This window comes from Sorex araneus, chromosome 5 (assembly GCF_027595985.1).
Source record: "Sorex araneus isolate mSorAra2 chromosome 5, mSorAra2.pri, whole genome shotgun sequence".
Classification (NCBI taxonomy): Eukaryota; Metazoa; Chordata; class Mammalia; order Eulipotyphla; family Soricidae; genus Sorex; species Sorex araneus.
Window position 1 is genome coordinate 197,943,740 of NC_073306.1, and position 9,816 is coordinate 197,953,555.

The window sequence follows — 9,816 nt, forward strand, 5'->3', positions numbered from 1 at the left end:
AATCAACTCCTAGCAAAGCTAAGGGAAACATATGGGGCTTTAGGGATCAAACCCAGGTCAACTCATGCAAACTAGGTACCTTTTCTTCAGTACTATCGTTCCAACTCTGGGAGCAAATCAGTTCAAGAAGTGATTTGAGATTATCTTCTGGCTGAAGAGAAGAACATGCATGGCAGAAATGAATTAAGAATGACCACACGATTAGGCAAATTAGTTGTTTATTGAGGAGGTGGAAAATAAAAAGGAAAAAAATGGTAAGCTTGGTTTTGTTAGCATCTAGCTTAAATAAAGACTATTCAAGTAGGAATGTGTATTTGGTTGTTAGAAAAAAATGAGGGGCAGGTGGAGTGATTGCACAGAGAGTAATCCACTTGCCTTGCAAGTAGACAACCTGGGTTTGATCTCCAGTACCCCATATAGTCCCCCAAGTCCTACCAGGAATGATCCCTGAACTAGGATCCCTGAGTGAGGAGTACTCCCTGAGCACAGCTACGTGTGCCCTCTGCCCACTCCCATCCCCGCCTCCAATACACACACACACACACACACACACACAGAAACACACACACGCTGACACACATAAACAAAAGCCTATCTATTCACTGAGAGGACATGTCTGGAGTAATTAATCAGTGATTAACGTGACATTTATATTCTAAGAAAAGGGTACAACAGTGATTTTCTTAACTTTCTTAACTTTATCTTTATTCTGAGCAGAATTATTGCTTCAGAGCCTAAACAAATAACAAGTTTTTGCATTTTCTTTTTTGTTGTAAAAGAAAGAGAAAGGCACTTTACAGAAGTGAAGATTCTGGAATGCTTTTTGGTCACCATTCTATGTCCCCTCATTCTATGGAATCCTGTCACCTAGAATCTACAAACTTGGGCATTGCTGGGAAGAGATTGTGTCGCTTCAGAATTGCTCCCTTTGAAGAGGCCAGAGCTGGTGACAGTGAGCAAAGTCAGGCCCCCGCAGAGTAAGCAGTGTGGACAAGTGGCACGGAGAAGAGCTGGGCTGTCTACAAATGAAGTTGGCAGTCAAGGACACAGTGAGGAGACAGTCTGAGTCGCAAGGAATACCTGGGCAGCTGAGTTCCAAGGAAGTGGGCCCTGTGAAATCAGGAAACCCAGCTGGGCACTGTTGGGGAGGAGAATTAAGCTCCAAAACATTGGGACATTCACTCGTTCACTGAAAAACATATCACTATGAGTGAGGAACGATGCTAATCCCAGACAACCCCTAGAAAGAAAAGGGAAAACGTGTGTCTTTGTGTGCAAGAAGCTTGCCAGATTTCAGAAAAATTTGTTCGCAGGCTTTCCTCTTTAGGACACTTCCGGTGGCCAGTGTACAGTCAACTTCACCCATGAGTCATGCAATGAATTTGCAGCAATGAATTTTAGAATGAGAATGTGTAAACTGTATCTCAATGAATTTTTTAAAAAAGCAAACACCACGCCCTGACACTTATTACCTGTAACGAGTTGTTCATCTGTGTTCTCAGTTTCCAGCTTTCTCTTGTGAAAGGTGTGATGGTGTTAGCATCCACATCACCCAGTCATTGTAAGAATTAAAGAAATTCATACATGCAACGTGCTTTAAAGGGTGACTCACACGTAGTCAATGCTAGCTATATTTTGCTTTAATTAGTAATGTCAGTAGAAGAAAGATAATCTTTTACTTTGCTGTTGGTGTGCAGTAAACAAAATCAAATTATCATTCTCCAAAACATAAAAATTTTCAAATGTCGTTGTAAATGGAGTGCAAATTTTTCCTTAAGTCTTTCACCTTTATGTTGTTTCAATATTTGAGTTACACTGCAGTACCCTGTTCACTGCAGTTACACTGTTTGTGAAGGCTTGTTCTTTAGTCATTATCAAATGGATTCTCAGAAGTGAAATAACTGTTTCCAGTTTGTGACCTGTTAAGAGAGTTTTTATGAACTGCCAAAGCTTTATGTGTAAGTTACTCTAATTTATGCCACCAGTGTATACATGTTTTACTGCTTTGTAGCCCTGCAGAGAGAGAGAGAGAGAGAGAGAGAGAGAGAGAGAGAGAGAGCTGCTTTATAATTTCGCAAATTGTCTCATGGTTCTTCCAGTTTTCATTCCACACATTGATTACTGAGGTTGAATATTTTTCATATTTTTTTGGCATTTGCCTTTGGCTATCCGTTTATTTCTTATAAAAACAATGAATGATTCCTTTTTCTTTAGATGAGCAGGAATTCTATTTGAGTATATAATAGATATGCGGAATTTTTGAGTATCACTGTACCACTGTCACTGTCATCCCGTAGCTAATTGATTTGCTTGAGCGGGCATCAGCAATGTCTCCATTGTGAGACTTGTTACTGCTTTTGGCATATCAAATATGCCACGGGTAGCTTGCCAGGCTCTGTCGTGCGAGCGAGATACTCTCGGTAGCTTGCTGGGCTCTCTGAGAGGGGTGGAGGATATTTGAGGATATGATCTATATTTTACTATTTCATATAATAACAGGCATGTGTAAACTTGCGCATTGTCCCTTTCGATTAGGAAATACAAAACAAAGAGATATTACCTCATACCATGAGTATAGCATACCTCAAAAAGTTGAAACAGTTGGTGTTGGTGGGGTGTGGTGAAAAAGGCTATTTCATGTACTGTTGGTGGGGATGTCATTTGGTTCCACCTCTATGGAAAGAAGTATGGAGATTTTTCAAAGAAAGGAAGAACAGACCTCCCATAGGACCCTGTAATTCCGTTTCTTAGCATCTTCTCCCAAAACATAGAAACTTTAATTTGGAAGGATATATTTATGCCTATGTTCATTACAGCACTTAGAACAATAGCCAAGATCTGGAAACAACCTAAATTCCTAAGTGTGGATGAGTGAATTGAGAAGTTGTGACACACACACACACATGCAAACACATACACACGCACACATAAATACACACACAGGAATACTATGCAACTGTAAGAAAGGAAAAAATCATGCAAGTTGCCCCTACATGGATTGAATTAAAGAGTATCATGTTGAATAAAGTGAGAAGGAAATGGATAGACACAAAATAATCTCCTTCATATGAGGCACTTAAAGATAAACAGTAAAAAAGCAAGAAATGACCAAAGACAACAGAATTGTAGAATTGGTCCACAGAACTGAATTTTCTGGGGAGGGGGAGGGTTAGTGGGAGGCCTTTGGGACCTTGGTGAGGAAAGGGGGAACTCTGGTGGTGGGCGTGGCCATGGGATAACATACACATGGAACATAGTTAACAGTATTGCAAATCATAGCATCTCAATAAGAATTTTTTCTAAATGTACTATCTTTTAACCATGATTCTTCTGAAAATAAGCCCTTTTAGGGGTTGTCTTTCTAAAAGCATCTTGCTTTTACTCCAAGATGTCCAAGGCAAAATTCAAGATGCACCATTCAAACTCTGGCTCCTTTGACTTTCTCTCTCTCCCTCTCCATCTCCCTCCCTCCTTCCCTCTCTGTCTCTTTCTTTTATTGCTGTGGTCCCAGGGATTACCTGAAATGTGAAATGGATACCTTCATATTTTAATCACTGCAGATAAGTCTCATCTGGTGTGGCAGCTGTAAAAGCTTAAGTTTCTAATGACTGTTTGATCACTGCAAAACTGATGTATGTGAATAGCAAGCTCTCTATGACAAAAGGATACACCTTTTTGTTGAAACAATTTAGTTTTATTAGGCCAGGAATATTTGTTTAGCAAATCAAAGTGTTCTTTGAACTATATGGTTCAATATCATGTTACGTTTCTATGAACTTCTTAATGCAAGACCATTATGGCAGAGTTTTTGAGTTTGTTTGGAGAGTATCAAGCAGGGAACAGGCTTTGGAAATTACAATCTGTCATTTCTAATAACAAAATAGTCACTTCTAAGGATGAAATCACTATCTTGTTAGAGGAGAAGTTTCTGCTAAGGAAGCTCAGAGAAGTTTCCTTTTAATTCTGGTTTCTTCTTTCTCTTTTATCCATATCTACTTTCTGCTTCAAGGATGCAGATTAGAAGTGGGAAAAGACAATGAGAGCTGTGGGGAGCGCCCTGGGTGGAAGCACATCCTTCTAATGACAAAAGGATGCTAGGACAGTTAGAGAGACTACACAAAATTCATTAGGCTTCATTTTCACAGCTGCTAGAGTGTTTAAACTTAATTGAATTTTAATGATGTCGATTATTTTTTTTGATACGAAAGAATGGATGTTACTTTGTTTTTTAATTTGACAAGTAGAAAAAAAGTCATAGGCTCATTTATTCATTTGACCTGTACACTGTAATAACTACAGTGATGGGAGGGATTGAGAGGCAAAGGAAGTCAAGTTCCTGTTTCAAACATTCAGATACAGTTTTTTTCCTTCATTCCTTCTCCCTCTCTCTTTCTCCTTTGTATCCCTTCTCTGTTCCCTCATCCCTCTTTTCTTCTCTTTCCATGCCAGGACAGCAGTTCTGAGAGGCTATTCGGACAGAGTTCTGAGAGGGCAGGGCTGGATGTTTCCATAAAACTTGATGCTCACTGGCCTCTGTTTCCTTTAAGAACAAAATGAAAGTAATCCCAGAGAATATCAAGAAGAAAAAAAAAGTCTTCAAATTATATCACTCAAACTTAGACTCACTAAACATGGTTTAAAAGAAATTTGTCTTGCTGGGCTGAATTGGTCACTCATCAGGCTGGATGAGGCTCTGTGCTGGAGAAGCTTAGATTTGATTCCCTGGACAAATGTTTGGTTTTTTGGTCCCAGTGCATTTCCTGAATGACCCCTAATCAAAGAGCTGAGAGTAGCCCTGAGCACAGGAAAGGAAAGGAAAGGAAAGGAAAGGAAAGGAAAGGAAAGGAAAGGAAAGGAAAGGAAAGGAAAGGAAAGGAAAGGAAAGGAAAGGAAAGGAAAGGAAAGGAAAGGAAAGGAAAGGAAAGGAAAGGAAAGGAAAGGAAAGGAAAGGAAAGGAAAGGAAAGGAAGAAAGGAAGGAAAGGAAAGGAATGGAAAGGAAGAAAGAAAGAAAGAAAGAAAGAAAGAAAGAAAGAAAGAAAGAAAGAAAGAAAGAAAGAAAGAAAGAAAGAAAGAAAGAAAGAAAGAAAGAAAGAAAGAAAGAAAGAAAGATGGAAGGAAGTAAAGAAGGAAGGAGAGAGAAAGAGAGAAAGAGAGACATAGGAGGAGGGAGGAAGGAAGAAGGGAAGGAAGAAAGGAAGGAAGGAAGGAAGGAAGGAAGGAAGGAAGGAAGGAAGGAAGGAAGGAAGGAAGGAAGGAAGGAAGGAAAAGAGGGAAAGAAATCTTCAATATCATTTTGTTTCCAGGAGGATATTTTTGCTCATTCAATAGAGACGGTATAGTCGTTAAGGTTCTTCTTTTATTACTGTCCTGGTATAGAACAAACTCCCAATTCTAGAAAGAAGAAATCAGTTTTTATTGAATACATTAACCAATGTAATAGGTGTTGTTGGTGCCAATTCACAAATGAAGAACTTCAGATCAGTGAGTTTGGGTAACTTAACCAAAGTCACACAGTTAAGATAGAACTAGGGTTAAGAATAAAATTTATGTCCCATCAAATGTTTAACCTATTCCAACACAAGATACTACTTGAATAGAGTTAAAGAATTTTGTTTCTAATGTTGACTCAGCATCAAAATCATTAAGTGCTTTGCGGAGGAGGGTGATGGGGACACACCCAGCAGTCCTTAGGGCTTGTTTCTGGCTCAGTGTGTGGGGGACTCTTGGAAGTGTTTGGGGTCCACATATGGGGCCAGGGATTCTACATCTGGAGCCAGGGTGAGCTACATGCCAAGCAAGCACCTAAACCCTTGCACTGTCTCTACAGCACTTGGGTACTATTTTCATTTGGGCTAAAATTTTCAGGACCCATAATATAAAGCCAATTCAAAATACTCTGGGTTGGGGAAAGTATGGATTTCTAGGCATGGTAAGACATTTTGAGAATTTCTGATACCTAAACTCAGCTGAGAAGTTACTGTGGTAAGCATAGTTTTCCCACTGTAAAAGTTAAATGAAAGGATTTACAGTCCTATGAATTGCTTGAGGAGGATTATGGATCATACTTTTTATAGACTTTATGTTCATCCTTACAAAAAAACCCTATGATAATTTTTATTGCATAGTAGAATGGATAGATTAAGTCTCACACTTCCTTGTCTTGGATTAACTGATAAAGAAATCTGTACATTTTCTTTATTCCTGACCTCCTTCATGCCTCAGACGTGTGTCTCATAACCTCCATGCTTTCAGCATCCTGGGTCTACTTCTATCATCACCTTAAACAAACTAAGAGCCAATCGTTATTATACTGCTTATCTCTCCTTAGACTTTAAAGTACATGAGAGCAAAAACCTTTCCTTATCCCATCTAATAGGACCTAACAGCCTTGCACAGGACTCAGTACTTCAGTGCTCAATAAGTACTTTCGCAATAAATGGATAAAAGAAGAAAAGTGAGTGTAGGAGGGAGGAGGGAAGGAATGGAAGGATGAATGGAGAAATGAGAAGAAACAATGAAATGAATGAGAAATGAGAAGAAACAATGAAGGAAGGAAGAAAAGGGGAAGAAGGAAACTAAAAATGTCCTGTTTTATGATTATTGACACATGATTAACACAATTTCACTCCAACCTTAGTGGTAGGAAGACAAAAATTATGATATAAACTAGCTATCTAATAATTTTTTAAATTTTCGAATAAAAATAAACAGTAGGCAAATATATGAGCTCAGAATTCTAGTAATGTAGTAAAGTAAAAATTGTCTATAATCTAAAAAATATTATTATATTACCTTAAAATTTTTTTTTTCTTCTTGGGTCGCACCTGACAATGCTCAGGGGTTATTCTGCACTCAGGAATTACTCCCTCCTGGGGCGTGCTTAGGGGACCATATGGGATGCTGGGAATCAAACCCAGGTCGGCTGCATGCAAGGCAAATGCCCTACCCACTGTGCTATCGCCCCAGCCCCTAAAAAACTTTTTTTTTCTTTTTGGGTCACACCCGGCGATGCACAGGGGTCACTCCTGGCTCATGCACTCAGGAATCACCCCTGGCGGTGCTCAGGGGACCATATGGGATGCTGGGATTCGAACCCGGGTCGGCCGCGTGCAAGGCAAACGCCCTACCCGCTGTGCTATCACTCCAGCCCCCCTAAAAAACTTTTTAAATGAAACACCATGAGATACAATTACTGACTTACACAATTCCATGCTTACATTTCAGTCATACAATTGCCGAGTACCCACCCCTCCACGGGTGCCCATTCTCCACCACCAATGTTCCCAGTATCCCTCCCACCACCCCCACCCCCCGCCTCTGTGGCAGGCACATTTTCTTTTACTCGCTCTCTTCTTTGGGGTGCTATGATTTGCAACACAGGTAGTAAGTGGCCATCATGTTTGGTCTAGAGTCTACTTTCAGGAAAGTAACTTACGAGCATCCATGGATAAGAAAGGGCAGCAATGCCCCCCAGAGGCCAAAACAAGGACCTTGGGAAGCTGCCAAGATTTCTATTTGCAGAGCACTCAGGGAGATTGGTGGGAAAGTTGACCAAGATAAAGATTGGCTGGAGAAGGCAACCTAATTTGAAGTGTGACAGCAGAGAGTAGTGAATAAAACAGACTCTGGAAGATGGTTGTTTTCATGTTGCTTGCTTACTTCTGGTGGACTAAATGTAGCTTAGTAACAAAAATTATTGTCTTAGAGATCGAGGTTGAACACCAGCTCCAGAAGCCCATGTAAAATACAGTGCATATCCCATTTGGCTCACACGATACACTATTTAATTTTGATACTGAAAAACTGGTAAATTCCTGTGCCTACATCCACAAATGGATTCATTCTTTATGGGTAAGGATGGAGTTTTCCATTGTCGAATCCTCTGGGCAACGTAAGTGCCTGGCATGAAGCAGCTCATGAGCCGCTGTTTATGGGAGGGATGAGTGAATGAATGCCTACTTCTCTCTGGGTTTCAGTAACATGGAACAAAGAATAAAGATAAGTGCTCCTGCATCGCTGACAGGTGAAATGCTTTAGTGACTAACATGCTGCCATGACTGCTCAAGTGAAAGACTTGATGCTGAGCCTTCTGTTCTCAGCATCGCTGTTTATTATGCTTTCTTATTAAGAGGCTAAAATAGCAAAATAGTATTAACAATAATTAGCCTTAGAAATAAGAGTAAGCCCAAGCACAATTTAGTGCTTACTAACAGCCCATGATGAAGACAGGAATCATCAAAAATAAGTAACCCATTAGGTTGAGAGCATAATTGTCAACAGAATCACTACACTATCTCCTCATCTGCCCAGCGTTAGTCAGCCAGTGGCCTCAAACTGTAAGAGCCGTGCTTGCAGGATCTTCTGCTTCAGCGCCCCATCTCCTACCTTAGCTCCTTTCAACTCATCACGTGATCTCTTAATAATTACTTCCCTAAGAAAATGCAGGTTTTAGAAAGAATTTTCTTGCCTCCTAGCAATGCTTTGCAAATGCTTCTGAATGTGACTCCTAGGTTTCCTCCTCCTTCTTCTTTGCCTCAAAGGATGAGCTCCCTCAGTTGACTGAGCTGTGTTCTGGATTTCATGTTCCTGCAGCTCCCTTGTCAAGAGCCTCGAGCTCTCATGCATTGTCATGGTCAGACTCAATTTCTGACTCTCACTTGATTCACTCATTCCTCCACCATGCCCAGGTTTCCCCGCTTCTGCCATCCTTAGAACTCCAGCCTTCTCAGGAGATGGAGGAAGAAAGGTAGCTAGATTGTTTGAAAGGGCCAAATGTATGGTGAAGAATGAAAATGGGACTTTTGGACATTTGGTAGTGAATATGATGGTGAATAGACAGGTGTTGATTTACAAGGTTGCACACCTGAACTTATATAATGTTATAATTTAACGTTATTCCAAATACTTTAATGTTATAATTTAATGTTATTTCAATAATGTTTTAAAAGATACAGGTGATGGAGAACAGAAAAGTAATTTGAGTGAATCTCTTCTTTATATTATTTCCAATATTTTTCAGGCTATTTCAGAAAGTTGAAGAAACAAGAACTCTTTCAAACAATTTCTATTTTTACCTTGATACCAAAATCAGACAGAGACACCATTAAAAAATAAACTCTAGACCTAATGTGATGAATATATATACAAGGATACCTAACAAAATATTAGCATACCAAATCCAACATTGCATCAATACAATCACATGCCATGAGCAAGTAAAATTTATCAGAAAGATACAAAGATAATTTGATATGCAAATCAATCAACATACTATACAATATCAATACAAGGAAAAATAAAAGCTATGTTATCTTATGGATAGATTCAAAGAAAGCACTTGACAAGATCCCATTCAAGGATAAAAACACTCCATAAACTGTGGGTAGAAGTAAATGTCCTGAATATAGTTAGAAATGTCGAATACAACTAACATTGTATTCAATGGAAAAAAATAACTGAAAGCCTTAATTCTAAAATTAGAATAAGACAAGTGTGATCACTCTCATCATTATTTTTCAATATAATTTTGGAAGCTCTTGCATGGCAATTAGGGAAAAAAATTAAGATCATCCAGATTGGAAAAGTAGTCTACGTTCACTATTTAAAGATGACACGATACCATAATAAGAAAAACACAAAGATTCTACACAAAAACTCTGAAAAGTAAATCTGTATAGTAAAATGGCAGGATATAAATTCAAAACACAGAAATCCATGGGATTCCTATATGTGAACAATGACAAAGAAAAGCTCGAATTTTATGTTTAAAAACCACTTTCATAATTGTGCCTCAAAAATCCAGCACCTGAGAATCA